Here is a 15,995-nt window from a genome sequence, read left to right as displayed (position 1 = left end):
AGACCCACAACATACTTCTGCTACTGAAATGAAGGAAAATTCAGGAGACTCACTTTAGCTGTAGTTTCAGCCTTGTCAGCAACTCTTAATTAAAGCCCTTATTGTACCGTATGTACCATCTGATTTTTGTCGAATATCTCTGCTATAATTGGTCAATACTACAACCCAATAATTCACTGCTGCTGTGACTTGATTAAACTTCCAACTATAAGAATGTTTTCACTGCTACAGACAGTAAACTGCATTCTTCTTGCCTTGATGTTTCCCTTCTGGTGTCGGAGCAACTGCAGCAGTGCCCGAGCAGCCAATCAATGATGAAAGTTGTTTCTCACTACTGATGGTAGAAGATGGAACCTCATCAGTGCTTTCAGGCTCACACGCATGTGGCAAGACGTCTCATCTGAACGGTTATCAAAATTAGCCACAATTTTATTATTTTTAAAAACTTCTTGGAGGAAAATAAGAGGAGAGGTCACATGAAGTTTTATTATACAAAACTGCCATCTTCCTTTTCTATAAGTTAGGATAACGTAATTTTGGAGACACTTTATAATGACGCATACATCAATAGTAAATGATAATTGTAAATGTCACTTCCAGGTTTAATGCTGGATGAAATGTAACTTTTGCACTCTTGAAGCTGCATAAACAGAGGCCTTGATTTCAGCACCACGGACAGAGACAGTCTCCCTCCGCACTGTGCTGCGGAAGAAAGAAACTGAGGCCTGAAGAGTTCTAACTTCATGGCCAGCGTGTTCTTACTTCGACCCATGTAAACAGTCAAGTTGAAACATTGTATTTGGTCACAAATTCACACGTTATCAGGACTTTGATGCTGCACTTTCAAACCCCTGCACAGTAAAGATGATTTTTCTCATTTTCCTTACCTTCTCTTTAGTGGGTAAAGTCTGAGTCCTGGTAAACGTGTCTCCTCCGTTAATACTGATCAGTTCAGCGTCTACAGGTGGAAACGGCGCGGGGAAAACCACTACGTCACTCTTGAGTGTGTCTGAGCTGAAACACACGTCATACTGCTGAGTAGATTTGGAGTAAGACCAGCTCCCGTCAGGGTGGGTGGTGATCATGGGGGCGCTGTACCTGCTGAAAGCGCCGTCTGTCCTGTGGCACCTGACGGCTATTAAAGTGATGAGGCTGAGCAGAAAGATGACGGACACCGACACGATGGCGACCAGCAGGTACAAGTTTAAATCCGAGAAGCTGTCGTCCTTTATGGGCACATGTCTGAACTGAGTCTGGATGTCAGCGGAGCTTTCAAGCACCACCACCTCGATAGACACAGTAGCTGACAGGGGGGCTTCTCCGTTATCAGACACCAGCACCAGCAAGGGGTGGGTCTTAAGGTCATTGTCGCTCATCCTCCTCCTAGTGCGGATCTCCCCGGTGCTGGTTCCGATCCGGAAGAGGTTGTTTCCTTTGGGCTCAGACAGGTGGTAGGACAGCAGCGCGTTGTAGCCCGAGTCTGCGTCTACGGCCCTGATCTTTGCCACAAAGTATCCCGCTTCAGCAGAGTAGGGGACGCTCTCACTGTTAACGGAGCCGTGCTCAGAATAGGGCGGCAGGATGGCGGGACTGTTGTCGTTCTCATCCAGGATGAAAACGTTGACGGTGACGTTGCTGCTGAGCGGAGGAACACCAGAGTCTGTGGCCTGAACTTGGAACCGGAAGGTTTTGAGCTCCTCGTAGTTGAAGGACTGTAAACTGACCAGATCTCCGGTCTCTGAGTTGATGTTGACCATCGTAGTTACCGGTAAGGAGTCAGTGTTACTCGGTAACAATGAGTAGGTCACCTGACCGTTTTGATCGATGTCGTCATCACTAGCAGTCACTCTTCTAATAACTTCTCCATACCGACTGTTTTCTTTTAGATAAACATTAATCAGCGGCTCTGGGAAGAGAGGCGGGTTGTCGTTGACGTCAGAGACGTAAACGGTCACCACGCTGGTGCTGGAGAGAGGCGGAGTCCCTTCATCACCTGCTGCGATGGTCACATTGTAGAGGCTCTGGGTCTCTCTATCAAGCGGACCGTTGACCACTAAGGAATAATAGTTCTTGTAGTTGGTCTCCAACTTAAACGGACTCTCCCCCGTGATTCCAGCCTCCACCTCACCGTTTCTCCCTCCATCTCTGTCCAGCACAGAGACCAGAGCGATAGCTGTCCCCACTTTAGCGTCCTCTCTTACTGTGCCTAGCAGTGACGTCACGGTGATCTCAGGAGCGTTATCGTTTAAATCTACCACCTCTACCAGAACTTTACAGTCAGTCGTCATCGGGGGCTGCCCTTTATCACTGGCCTGAGCGTGAATCTCAAACGCAGGACTTTCTTCATAGTCTATTTTTCCTTTAACTGAGATCGCGCCTGTTTCAGGATCAATTTGAAATAAATCTAGTATGGAATCTTGACCTTTTTTTCTTAATGAATATTCAATTTCTCTGTTTAAACCTTCATCAGCGTCCGTTGCATTCAAAACGATCACAGTTGTATTTACTCGTAAATTCTCAGAGATTCGTGCTTTATATAAGGAGCTCCTGAAAACCGGAGCGTTGTCATTGATGTCTAAAACATTGACGACTATTTGTGACGTCCCTGACTTGGGAGGCTTCCCGCCGTCCTCAGCGGTCACTGTAAGTTTTACTGTCCGTTGTTTTTCTCTGTCTAAAGCTCTCTGAAGCACCAGCTGGGAGGACGCGCTCTCTTCCCCTCTGTGCACCTCAAGGGTGAAGTAATCATTCGTGCTCAGTTTGTACGTACTGACACCGTTCTTTCCAACATCGAGATCAGACGCGCCGATGAATCCAAATTTCCCTCCCGGAGCAGTGCTCTCTGCAATGTTGAGATACTGGACACTCTCCGTGAAATAAGGTGCATTGTCATTTATATCCACTACATGTATCTCCAGCCGATACAGCTTCAGTGGATTGTTGATCACGGCCTCGACATTAACGGTACATTTGGTCGCCCTCGCACAAAGCTCCTCCCGGTCTATTCGCTCACTGACGTAAAGAATCCCTGTTTTAAGATTGACATCGAAATATTTTCTCTTCGTTCCACTAACAATCTGAAACATACGTGCCTCTAATTCATGCACATTCAGGTTTAGATCTTTAGCTATATTCCCCACAGTGGTTCCCTCGTTTACCTCCTCCGACACAGAGTAAGAGAGCTGGCCGCACACCGCAACCCAACAATAATCCAAAAGAACAACGACTAAATAAATCCTCAGAGAGCTCCGCGTCCTCTGCCTTGACATATTTTCCTCCAACGTGAGCAAATCATACAGATTCTCGTCTCCAGAAATATTCTTGTCCTCGAGATGAAGGTGTAACAGCAGAATCCCGTTTCTTTGCCTTTTTTTCTTTCTGTCCCCCAACAGACAATAACGGCCACACCGTCCGCTTCTGCTCTGCGTCTCTTTGTAACAAAGCCCCGAGAAACATCCTCCTCCTCTCATTCTGGGAGGAGCCACACGCAACCGAGGCAGCATCCACATGCGATGGTCTAGTCTGTCCCCATGTGGACGTTTAACGTAACTACATTCACCAGAATGAGATGATCATTCTCAACACTTCCCTCAGTGCTTTCAGGCTCACACAAATGTGGCAAGACGTCTCATCTGAACGGTTATCCAAAATTAGCCACAATTTTCTTATCTTTAAAAACTTCTTGGAGGTAAAAAAGGAAAAGCAAATTAAATGATAATAAACAAAACTGCCATCTCCCTTTTCTGTAAATTAAGTAAGTAAATATGTCGACATTTTATAATGACGCATTGTACATCACCAGTAAATTATAATGATTATAAAACGTCACTTCCAGGTTTAATGCTGGATGAAATGTTACTTTTGCACTCTTGAAGCTGCATAAACACAGGGGCGTTGATTTCAGCACCACGGACAGAGACAGTCTCCCTCCGCACTGTGCTGAGAAAGAAAGAAACTGAGGCCTGAAGAGTTCTAACTTCATGGCCATCGTGTTCTTACTTCGACCCATGTAAACAGTCACGTAGAAGCCGAAAATAGTTTCCGAAACTTATTAAGACTTCACTTTTACTACAAAGAAATTATTTCTTCTGAAGCACACAACGTTGCATTTGGTCACAAATTCACACTGGTTTCTTTTTCAGACGTTATCGGGATTTTGATGCTGCACATTTAAACCCCTGCACAGTAAAGATGATTTTTCTCATTTTCCTTACCTTCTCTTTAGTGGGTAAAGTCTGAGTCCTGGTAAACGTGTCTCCTCCGTTAATACTGATCAGTTCAGCGTCTACAGGTGGAAACGGCGCGGGGAAAACCACTACGTCACTCTTGAGTGTGTCTGAGCTGAAGCACACGTCATACTGCTGAGTAGATTTGGAGTAAGACCAGCTCCCGTCAGGGTGGGTGGTGATCATGGGGGCGCTGTACCTGCTGAAAGCGCCGTCTGTCCTGTGGCACCTGACGGCTATTAAAGTGATGAGGCTGAGCAGAAAGATGACGGACACCGACACGATGGCGACCAGCAGGTACAAGTTTAAATCCGAGAAGCTGTCGTCCTTTATGGGCACATGTCTGAACTGAGTCTGGATGTCAGCGGAGCTTTCAAGCACCACCACCTCGATAGACACAGTAGCTGACAGGGGGGCTTCTCCGTTATCAGACACCAGCACCAGCAAGGGGTGGGTCTTGAGGTCATTGTCGCTCATCCTCCTCTTAGTGCGGATCTCCCCGGTGCTGGTTCCGATCCGGAAGAGGTTGTTTCCTTTGGGCTCAGACAGGTGGTAGGACAGCAGCGCGTTGTAGCCCGAGTCTGCGTCTACGGCCCTGATCTTTGCCACAAAGTATCCCGCTTCAGCAGAGTAGGGGACGCTCTCACTGTTAACGGAGCCGTGCTCAGAATAGGGCGGCAGGATGGCGGGACTGTTGTCGTTCTCATCCAGGATGAAAACGTTGACGGTGACGTTGCTGCTGAGCGGAGGAACACCAGAGTCTGTGGCCTGAACTTGGAACCGGAAGGTTTTGAGCTCCTCGTAGTTGAAGGACTGTAAACTGACCAGATCTCCGGTCTCTGAGTTGATGTTGACCATCGTAGTTACCGGTAAGGAGTCAGTGTTACTCGGTAACAATGAGTAGGTCACCTGACCGTTTTGATCGATGTCGTCATCACTAGCAGCCACTCTTCTAATAACTTCTCCATACCGACTGTTTTCTTTTAGATAAACATTAATCAGCGGCTCTGGGAAGAGAGGCGGGTTGTCGTTGACGTCAGAGACGTAAACGGTCACCACGCTGGTGCTGGAGAGAGGCGGAGTCCCTTCATCACCTGCTGCGATGGTCACATTGTAGAGGCTCTGGGTCTCTCTATCAAGCGGACCGTTGACCACTAAGGAATAATAGTTCTTGTAGTTGGTCTCCAACTTAAACGGACTCTCCCCCGTGATTCCAGCCTCCACCTCCCCGTTTCTCCCTCCATCTCTGTCCAGCACAGAGACCAGAGCGATAGCTGTCCCCACTTTAGCGTCCTCTCTTACTGTGCCTAGCAGTGACGTCACGGTGATCTCAGGAGCGTTATCGTTTAAATCTACCACCTCTACCAGAACTTTACAGTGAGCGGACATGGGGGGCTGCCCTTTATCACTGGCCTCCACGCGTATCTCAAACGCCTTCTTTTCTTCAAAGTCTACTCTTCCTTTCACCTTAATTACACCGGTTTGGCTTTCAATTTCGAAGACATCCAGCACGTGATCTTGATCTTTGCTTCTAAGTGAATACGCAATCTCACTGTTCACACCCTCGTCTGCATCCGTGGCGTTCACCGCGATCACTACTGTACCCAGGGGCGTGTTTTCGGGTATTTTCGTCTTGTACAAAGATTCGCCGAACACCGGGATGTTATCGTTATTGTCTAAGACCTTGACGACGAGCTGCGAGGTGCCTGATTTCTGGGGGGCTCCGCCATCTACAGCCGTCAGCGTCATGGTGATCACAGGCTGCCTCTCTCGGTCTAATGCCTTCTTTAACACTAACTCAGCCGACTCGCTGTCACCTGCTTTGTGCACCGCCAAGGAGAAATGCTCGTTCGGACTCAGTTTGTAAGTGTTGACTCCATTCCTCCCCACATCTGCATCACTCGCCTCAGACAAAGCGAATTTCACCCCTGGTAATGTGCTCTCTGCTATCTGTAAAGTCTGCGTTTTGGTTGTGAATAACGGAGCATTATCATTAACATCTAAAACGTCTATGTCAATACGGTACAGCTTCAGAGGGCTGTTTATCACCGCCTCCACGCTCATTGAGCATCTCAGCTCCTCTGCGCAGAGCTCCTCTCTGTCTATCCTCTCATTGACGTACAGAACTCCTGTCTTCAGATTTACCTCGAAGGATTTTCTCTTTGATCCAGCAACAATCTGAAACATACGTGACTCCAGGTCCTGTGTGTTCAGGTTTAGATCCTTGGCGATATTTCCAACTGGAGTCCCCGGGTTTACCTCCTCTGAGACGGAATAGGAGAGCTGCCCAGACACCGTTTGCCACTCTATCAGAAAATACCCTACATATATCCAGAAATAGCTCCATCTACCAGACATACTTCCATCCAATGTGAGCCCAGCATAAAAGGCAGAAAAATCCAAGTGGGACCCAATAAAGCCAGCAAAGCGTTGAGAAGTGACCGAATGCCTGTTTTTGTTCCTCCCTCCTCTGTCTCTTTATGACAAAGACTGAAATAATGTCCCCATCGCCTGAAAACGGGAGGGGCTTAGTTGTTTCAAGGGGTAGAGCTGTCTCTCATGGATCAACAGCAGCACCAAGTGGTGGAAGTGCTGCTGTGCAGAGGGAATATGATTCTGCATCTTCAAAAGCCATAAAGGCCATCATGAACGACAAGCAATCATCATAATTGTTGTTGGAGTGGCTTGACCTAATGAGTTCTCTAGCTTGAAATGACCTTTCAGCACAGTGGACATGTCCTGGATCGCAAAAAACAAAGCAAAACAAAAATGTACTCCCTCCATGATGAAAATGATCCATCATACTTTACAACCCTGCACATTAATTCAGTGAAGAATGGAGAATTGAATAATTCACGTTCTTCCCAGTGTGAGCACAATTCCTCTGCCTCCTTTTGTCTTTGTTTTTCTCTCCCAACCTTGAGGGTGCTGACTTAATTTAGCAGCACGAGAACAGGAGGGACATCCTTGTGCTGCGCTGTATTTCGGTGTTTCTGCACAATTCTAACGAGACACTTGCTACGGGTTCATGAACATTCCCTCATTTGTTAATCCCAGGATTAAACTCTGGAGGCAGAAACTCCTCCTGTCCTATTTCTCCTCTCTGTGCATGGGAAACATGATTTGATTTGAAAATATTAATAATCATTGAGCACTGAGCCGTAATCATCTCTTAAATCCAAAATGCAATCACAATGATGGCCGACAAACAATGTCGTCCTCGTGTTGAGAGAGAAAACCACTGAATTTGCCATCGAGTAGAATCAAACAGTTATTTTTATACACTCAAAGATCACTTTGTTCATCAGACGATGCTGATTCATCATTTATTTGTAGGTCACTGTCTACGGTGCAGTGATACTAGTCTGGATTATCTTTCTCATACAATCAGCATCACACATGGCCACTCATGCTGGGCTTTACTCAGCACTATAGAGGGAATTTATCTCTTAAAAGCACATACCTCATTATTCTGGGTGGCCTGCTGACATCATGACCTTATTTTGTCGGCTAAACCAAGCGGCGTTTTAAATAGACCCAGAGGATCAGCTTTCTAAGGAATAAACTACACATTTATAATGCATTCAGGATGCAGCATGGAACACAGTTTTTTCTTGGAGATATGCAATGTTCAGCCCCTCTTCCTCTTCACTTATCATCTGCTCACACTTATGCAGGAAAAATAACTAAAGCTGTATGTTGCTTTGATTGTTACAATCTCAGACCTTATGAATTATTCAATTTTTTTAAAAAGGGAACTCTGCATTGATTAAAGCCGCATTTCCTGAGGAAATAATAATTTGCTCAATAATTATGAGTGAATAAATTGTGGTTTAGAAAGATAAATAACATTTTGCTCCCTGAGCAGACAACAGGGGGTTGAGAAAATGAGTATCGCGGTTAAATGGATGTGGGCATGAACACTTGCTTCTCTTCCTGTGGTTTGCACATCACGTGATGAAGGAGAAACCATAGGCAGCACCAAGGGCAGAGGGGGGAGGGGGAGGGGGAGGGGGGGGCAGTGGATCGCAGTGTTTTAGGCATCTTCACTGTATTATTAAGGGACTTCCACCAAAATAGTCGCCAAATTAGAAGCTCTCTCTCTTCCATACTAAAAATCTCATGATCAGAGCTATCAGGTGTGTGTGTGTGTTAGTGTGTGAGAGTGTGCACCATACTGTATGTGTTATGAGGGCGTGTGCTGTTCATCTATGTGTAAGAGGGGGGAAGGGTGCTATATGAACATGCTTCAAGGCGAGTCCCTCCGCCTTCCTCTCTCCTTCTGCACAGCTCTCGTCTCCATAGTAACACCATCTCAGGCACACACATGATGCATGTGTGCACACACATACACACACACACAGCCATACGCCTGTGGGTTTTTATTTTTGAAAAGGCAAGAAATAGTATGAGAAGTGCGAGGGACTTCCATATTTTTTCATCTGTTACTGTTCATCCTGCTCTTTCATCTCACTGAACGAATCAGATCAAATTATAGTGATGAGCAAAAAAAGTACACACACACACACACACACACACACACACACAAGCAAACAAACCACACTCTTCTGCATACCAGGCCCGTCTGTCCACAGTTGCAGTTGGGCTGCTCATGCATTGGTAATGTTGCACTGCAGCAGCATATTCGCTATGACAGATTCACTTCAGCAACAACGCCTGCTTCTCCTTCCACCCCCACAGCCCCCGCAGAGAGCCTGACCTTTTCACTCAGCCATGCCCAACCCACTGTGCCCTCTGTGGGCCAGGGCTCTGGGGAACCACCCCCACTGCTGCAGAACAGCTCGCTACATCCTGCTTGATATGACGAGATGGTGATGTCATTCTGCTGTTTTTGTGTGAAGGAGATCTAGGGCACAAGGGGGCAACCTACTCCTCCTGCATGTGTCTGTCTTTATTCAGCACTTACATGTAATATTGTGCTTATCACACAGATGGGCTGAATTCACTCAGACATGCTCGTGTTTCTCTTGTGAACAAAGAGCTGTGTTGTAGCTCATGAGGCACTTGTGGAACATAACTAGAGTCCTGAGTAGAAGCTCCTCACAGCTAAATGTGTTAGTACACTCATGAGTCTGATGTCCTGCTGAAGCAGAGCAGATGAAGAAGGATGAGGATGTAAACTATCGGTATAATGTCATTAAAAATAAAAAGAGGGAAGTGAATAAAAAAAGACATCTGAATTAAGTTACAAGTGAGGGAGGAATGGAAATAGTGTGTGAAAATCAAATCAAACAAATCTAAAATAGAACAGAAAAACAGATGTGCTGTCTTGAACTGTATTCCCGTAGGAAATAAGTCTTAGTACAACAGGTTAAAATTAGCGCATTAGACATAAGTATGGGATACTTTCTTTCTGATTTTGAACAGCTATAAAGTAAGTAGCTAGCACAAATACTGAATAGTTTACACTTGCATACCAGTGCAGCTTTAAAGAATCAAGTCAAATCAAATTGCATTTATCTGGACAGAAATCGCAATTTGCTTCAAGACAGTTTCTATTCATGCACCCTCAGCGAACAAAAAGAAACCATACAATTTGCTATGTATTGATAGAACGAGAGCGATATTCAGGGAGGTGGGAGGGAGGACCAATCACTCCTGGTATTTAATCCAACTACCACTTAATCATTTATCTCCAAATCTGTGCTCGCCTTCACTGGTTGCTGAAGTAAGTAGGACAGGGGCGGGTCCAAAAAAAAAGAAAAAACATGAGCTCGGAACAAGATGAAAACCAGGACATGGCAATATGGAGCATGCCCAAACACACATGCACACATTCCCCTGGGATCAAACTAGAGGCACACCAACACAGTGTTCACTCATTTGGAAAATGATGGCACAATGCCCAAAAATCACTTAATTAGTTACTCTAGTGTAAAACAACAGGCAGCCTGGAGTGATTATAGTATCGGTCGTGAGCTGTCATGAAGGCAGACTTTGACAGCACATATGTGGTCTTATACAGTATTTAGCTCTCTAGATGCATTACTGCTGTCCAGTTATACATTTCATCTGAAGTTTTAGCTTCACCTGGCACAATTTGTGATCAGTATCAGTTTATATTGGTGCTAAAGCTTAAAAATCCTCCTCTTCATGACAGGAAGCCAACAAAATGAGTGGTATTGAAGCTGTTCAGCTGATCAGGTCTGTGGCTGGATGTGTGGGTTAGCAGCTGGGCAGCCATCAGGGTTTTCGGGGATTTGCATATTGTGTGTGTGTCTGTGTGTCTGTGTGTGTCCGTGTGTGTAAGAGAGGAAATAGAGAAAAGAATAGAAATGTGAGGGACAGAGACAGGCAGAGGCCTGATCCGTGTCTGTACATGATGCTACTTGTGTAAAATAGATATATTTGTGACAGCCGAGCCTCAGCCACAGCAACAGCACACATTGATCAGAGCTGTCAATAAAGGAAAGGAGAACAATAAGCTTTGGTAACAGAAAAGAGTGTGGAAATCTGATTGGCCATTTAGTCTCCATGTGATTATAATAGGCATTCTGATTGGCTCAGTGCTGCGCCTAGCGACAAAGGCGGTGTTCGATAGATCTCTGCTTCCACAGCCAGCACCGTGATTGATTCACTATCTTCTCTCTTGTATCCATGGTGACGCAGATGCAGCCCCTGACAGTGCCACACCCTGCACCTCTCATTCAGAGCACTTTTATGAGCGCACATATGGCAAATCCTGGGTATCAGCAGCAAAATCACAAAAACAAACTGTTACATTTGACTGGACTGCATTCTCCACCTTGTGCACATTCACACATTTTATTTAATGTTATATATAGCAGAATGTATGTTGATTTATCAGAAAAAACCCTGTTTGTTCTCTCCATCTTTCTCAATATCTCTCTGTCTGTCTCTTTTGCGCACACACACACACACACACACACACACAGCCTGAACCAAACAATTTTCGTAGGATTAAGAATAAATCTGGCTTCATAGTCAAACATGGATAACCTAGATTTGTCAATCAAACAGTTCACTGGGGGAAGAGGGCACAGACCATGCTGGTGTTATCCAGATTGAATGGAAAATGGGACAGGATCCTGTTATATGTGGATCAATACTGACACACAAACTCAATAGAAATACCAGTCAATATGCTACCACACGGAGAGTGGTAACATGTTAAATAATTGAATGTATTGACACACAGACACACATAATGCAGGAAGGGAGTTCCAATTTTTTCCCACAAGGGGGAGCATTTTGCCATTTTTCTCTTGTCATAGCAGAGTTGTGAAGGGTTATATTAGATTAGCACAGTCACACACACACCCTCCAGAATTGTATCACTAGCAGAGATACACTGGCAGCTTTTGCACCTTTCCTCTGCCTGAGGAAATGAAACTGTCAAATCTCCCAGGTGGGAAAGGAAATGTGAATTTATCAAACACTACCACTTCATATCCAAATAAGGAGGCAAAGATGAAGATATTCCATTTAACACAGCTTCAGTAGAGTAAAGCACTTAATGGAGTGTACTTCAGTCACATATGAAGAATCAATAAGAAGAGCTGCTGTAAACTGTAGTTTATCTTATTTTCCATATATCAGCATTTATCTAGGCTATATCAATGTATTTAAAAGATTGTGTAATATCTATTTTTACTTTCTTATTAGTCATGCTGACCTGATTTTGCACCAGCCAGTGCTGCATGTGAAGTGCATTGCAGGTGCAGGTCTGCTGTGCTAGGGCTTGGCCCATTTCTTATTTAGTAAAAAAAAAAAAAAAAAAGAAGAAGAAGGAGGAGGTCTGAATAATGGAAGAGAGAGCTGGCCTGCTGAGAATCTGATGTTGGAAATGGCTGAAAAGATTTTTGTGAGGTTGCTCCACTTTTGCCGGTAAATGAAGATGACTATTTATAAAGGTAATGACTTGCCAGCCAATCTTTTAAGCGCAAGCTCTGTCAGTATACACCGTCACCCACTCTCACCAGCATCAAAACTTAAACAGCTGCAAGGACACAAGCTTCTCACTGTGTGGTGAAGAGGATGATGAGGGTTTAAGTGCGACATGAGTGTATTTTGGTTAGCGTGTGTACCATGATGGTTAGGGAAGTGCATATACACTCAAACGTAGAAACACTTGCCATGCAAACTGTTAGGGAGTTGAGGATTCAGCATGGGCCTCCTGGGACATGCAGTTGATATTAGAATTGTTTTGAGAGAGATTTCCACTATTTTGACCACCAACTTTTATTTGGTATCAAAAACAAACATCAGTATACCTGGTTACAATTCATCAGCCTCTAAAGGTCAATTAAATTGAATCACTGATCTCTCACTCGCTAACAAATCATGAAGGAAATGTGGGAGCAACGAGTATGAGCAGCATCACGATAGAGAAACAGGCTTTGAAGCAGATCTTTACTGACACTGATGCACCAACAATAATAAAAGAGGAAATAAACAGACAGCAGCTTGGACATGAGCTTGGAATTTCAGGGCATATTCTCTGCGTTGCTGCCACCTTTTCAAAGCTACTCTTTATGGCATCATTAAGACGATTCCACCTAATCGCATTAGAGGAGCAACATAGAAGAATTATCACTTTACACACTGTACAGAGGCTTTAATCCAGGACTGACAGCAGTTGCAGAGGATGCTTTGACCGAAATATCCCGGTTAAAAAACAACAACAATAACAACAACACCTGGAAGAACAGAGTTGATATTTTGTGATTTTAAAGCCTGAGATTCAACAATATTTCACAACCAAGATTCAATATATTTGAATGCTAACATAACACCGCGCAGTTCTTAACGTTTACTCCGGCCTTAGTGTATTTTTAAATATGTTATAAATGATTTATCTTTGTTCCACCAGGAACATAACCAGTAAAACTTGCATTTCTACTTCTTAGTTGGAGGACAAAGCAAAGTGAGATAGGCTTAAGATGAGCATTAGGCTGTAAACAAGGGCTTAGGGGACAATTACACTCCCGTCTTATCACAAAGAACCCATTACAGTAGTCTGTAAACAACCTCACCGAAGTACTCGGTACTTTGATATCAACGCCTCAGTTTTGCTTCCACGGATTTACAAAATAATGTATAAGAAAAATTATATTTTCTGTGGATGATTTAGACTCCTCCTTCTGTTTGAAGCAATGCGGGTAATCTGATTTTGTCGTCTGCTATTAAACTCAGCCTATACAATATTTCTAATCAGATTTTTGACTGCAGCGATGACTGAATCCTGAAACTGAATTCTTATACATACAGAAACAAACACACACACACACACACACACACACACAAACAAACATGCACAAATGGACATGCAGAAACACAAGGACTGACCAGTTAATTGCAAGTAAAACTTAATCACAGCTGCATGTTGCTGCAATTAAGACCCTCATGAATCTGTGAAATAAATCATTAAATCCAGCGTCTGCAACATCCATCCTTACTAACGTGGTGTTGCAATGACACACAAGCTCTCTGATTATGCATGGCTAATCACAGATTTGAATATGTGACATGCACCCACGAGCACAGTTGATGTTTCAGAATGACAGCATCTTATAGAAGGCAGTTTAATTTAAATATCCATAGAAAATGAAACAGGAGTGGGCCAATCATGGACAAGCAACAAACAGTTTAATTCAGCTCTATCTTCTAACTATTCCTCCACTTTGAATTACATAAATGCAACTAATGTTTTGCAGATGGTTGTAAGACTGTAGTTTGGTCCCCATGTAATGAAACACAAACAATGCACACATGTTTATGCAGCGCTACTCCACTGATTCAGTAGGAGAAGCTCATGATCACCATAATCAAACAGAAGGAAGTGAAGCAGGAACTCAGCTTCAGGTAGGATGAGATTAACACCGTAAATAAAGTGTCAGTGACAATGCATGTTCAACACGCTTGACTAGACTCATGATTATAAAACACATCACCTTAAGAAATATGGTTATTGGTATCAAGATGAATTATTTTCATCTAATATAAAAGGTCGATGTGGTGTTTTAGGGAGCAAATAACCTCGAACTAGAATAAGTAACCTGAGTTGAAACAATAATTATCCTTCATTCAAACAAGCTGGAAAATATAATTGGGTCTTCATATCAGTTTGAAAGATGATAAATACCACAAGAAATCAAAAGAAAATTCATAAATCATTTAGATACTGTAGATTGATAGATAGATAGATGGACATATGAGTGGCCACATTTGAGGAGCCAACACAATATGAAACCATGTCTCACTGTGTCTGTTAGTGCTAAGTTTGCAGGTAATGTATTGAAAGTCAAGTGAGTTCAACAAGGAAAACACACACACACACAGTGGAGTGAGAGCAGGTGCAGATACATTTCTCTGTGACTGTAGTCTGAGGTTGAATTTAGCCAGACTGATCTATATATGTATGTATATCGGTTCCTATCTCACTACTTCTCCCTCAGTCCCCTGACTGAGAGAGAGCTGCTGTTACATCTTTAGCTCTATACTCACAACTGCACTCACTACAAAAAAAGAGGATGTAAAGTAAATGCGGAGGCTACTCTGTGGCAAAAATAGAGAGGGAGGCATGATGGAAAAGAGAACGTATTATACCATCGTAGTAAAATAGGAATCAGCATCACAAAATCATGAATAACAGCTTCAGCAGCCTCCTAAAGGTGTCAGCCATTTTCTATCAGCTTGCATTCACACAGAGCAACAGGAGGGGGCATAAGAGGGAGAGGGAGCCAGAGGAAATCAGGATGTGTAGGAGGAGGAGGGAGAGATGAAGAAAATGAGAAGAGATTCTTTGTGTAAGGATGAAATTGAGGCGAGATTATCACAAAGGCGAGGATTGGAAAACACAGGCTAGCAAACGGAGAGATGCAAGTTAGAGCTGAAGATGAGAGGGGAAAGCAGACGAGGCCGGAAGAAAAGTGAGGTACTGATAATGAGAACAAAGGCAGGGGAAGGGAGGCGAGAGGCGCTCGGTGGGAGGAGAGAGTGGGATATGAGTCAGGCTTACAGCATTAACACCCTCGTCTTCCACACCCATGTCTCATTGTTTTATTCATACTCTGCACCCATAAGAGAAGATGGCGGTAAATGTGGACGAACATTTAGCGATCGACATTAGGGTAAATAAACAAGTGTGAAGGGTTACAAGCCAGGTCTCCCTAATTTCAAGATATAACAATACTAACACAAACCCACAAATGAACAAGTCCTTGCTTCAATTTTTCATGACAGATGGTTCGCCTAAAAATAAACACAGCAGACCCACTTCGCAAAATGAAAAGCTACATGTGGGTTGAGGTGACTCACCCACTGCATAGAACAGCTCCATGGTTCACACTCAGATGACCACAAAAAAAAAAAACCCAGCAGCATTCAGGATATTTTACTGAGAGAACAGATAAAATATCTGAGGCTGTTTTATTATGGAGAGGCTTTATCTCTCTCTCTATCCACTAAAGTTAGTTCATATTATCACACACACACACACACATACACACACACTCACTCACGCGATACCAGTGGAGTGGCACTGTACAGCCCAGAGTGAGACAACGGATCAATTAAATGTCTATAAATAGATAGGCTATTAGGCTGAATGCTCTCTGACCACATATCAGTAGTTTTTAATAAAAAAAAAAATTTATAATCATCTTCGGTTTCGCTCATATCAGATTAAGTCATATTAAAGTTTAGATTATTTACAGTCCTATAAACAGGAAACAGTCCATTCAGTCTGAAAAGAGAGAAAAGAAAAGTTTCCTTTGTTGCCTTGTT

The 15,995-nt window shown here is 43.7% G+C and overlaps 1 protein-coding gene, 1 long non-coding RNA gene and 2 pseudogenes across 6 annotated transcripts in view; 1 reads left to right on the top strand and 3 right to left on the bottom strand.

The window, feature by feature from the left end:
* LOC147251059 (uncharacterized) overlaps window positions 1–15,995 on the top strand; it is a 168,987-nt gene that overhangs the window by 60,290 nt on the left and 92,702 nt on the right. The gene's annotated exons all lie outside the window — the stretch shown is intronic.
* LOC147251074 (protocadherin alpha-13-like) overlaps window positions 1–15,995 on the bottom strand; it is a 145,749-nt gene that overhangs the window by 88,816 nt on the left and 40,938 nt on the right. The gene's annotated exons all lie outside the window — the stretch shown is intronic.
* On the bottom strand, window positions 86–3,460 carry LOC147251080 (protocadherin alpha-3 pseudogene; annotated as a pseudogene).
* Window positions 4,080–6,746, bottom strand: LOC147251079 (protocadherin alpha-3 pseudogene; annotated as a pseudogene).

Source organism: Aulostomus chinensis, chromosome 13, assembly GCF_037954235.1.
Source record: "Aulostomus chinensis isolate RoL2024-O1b breed Wild chromosome 13, RoL_Achi_v1.0, whole genome shotgun sequence".
Taxonomy (NCBI): Eukaryota; Metazoa; Chordata; class Actinopteri; order Syngnathiformes; family Aulostomidae; genus Aulostomus; species Aulostomus chinensis.
Note: the sequence above shows the minus strand (reverse complement) of the source record. Positions and strands in the feature narration are given on the sequence as shown.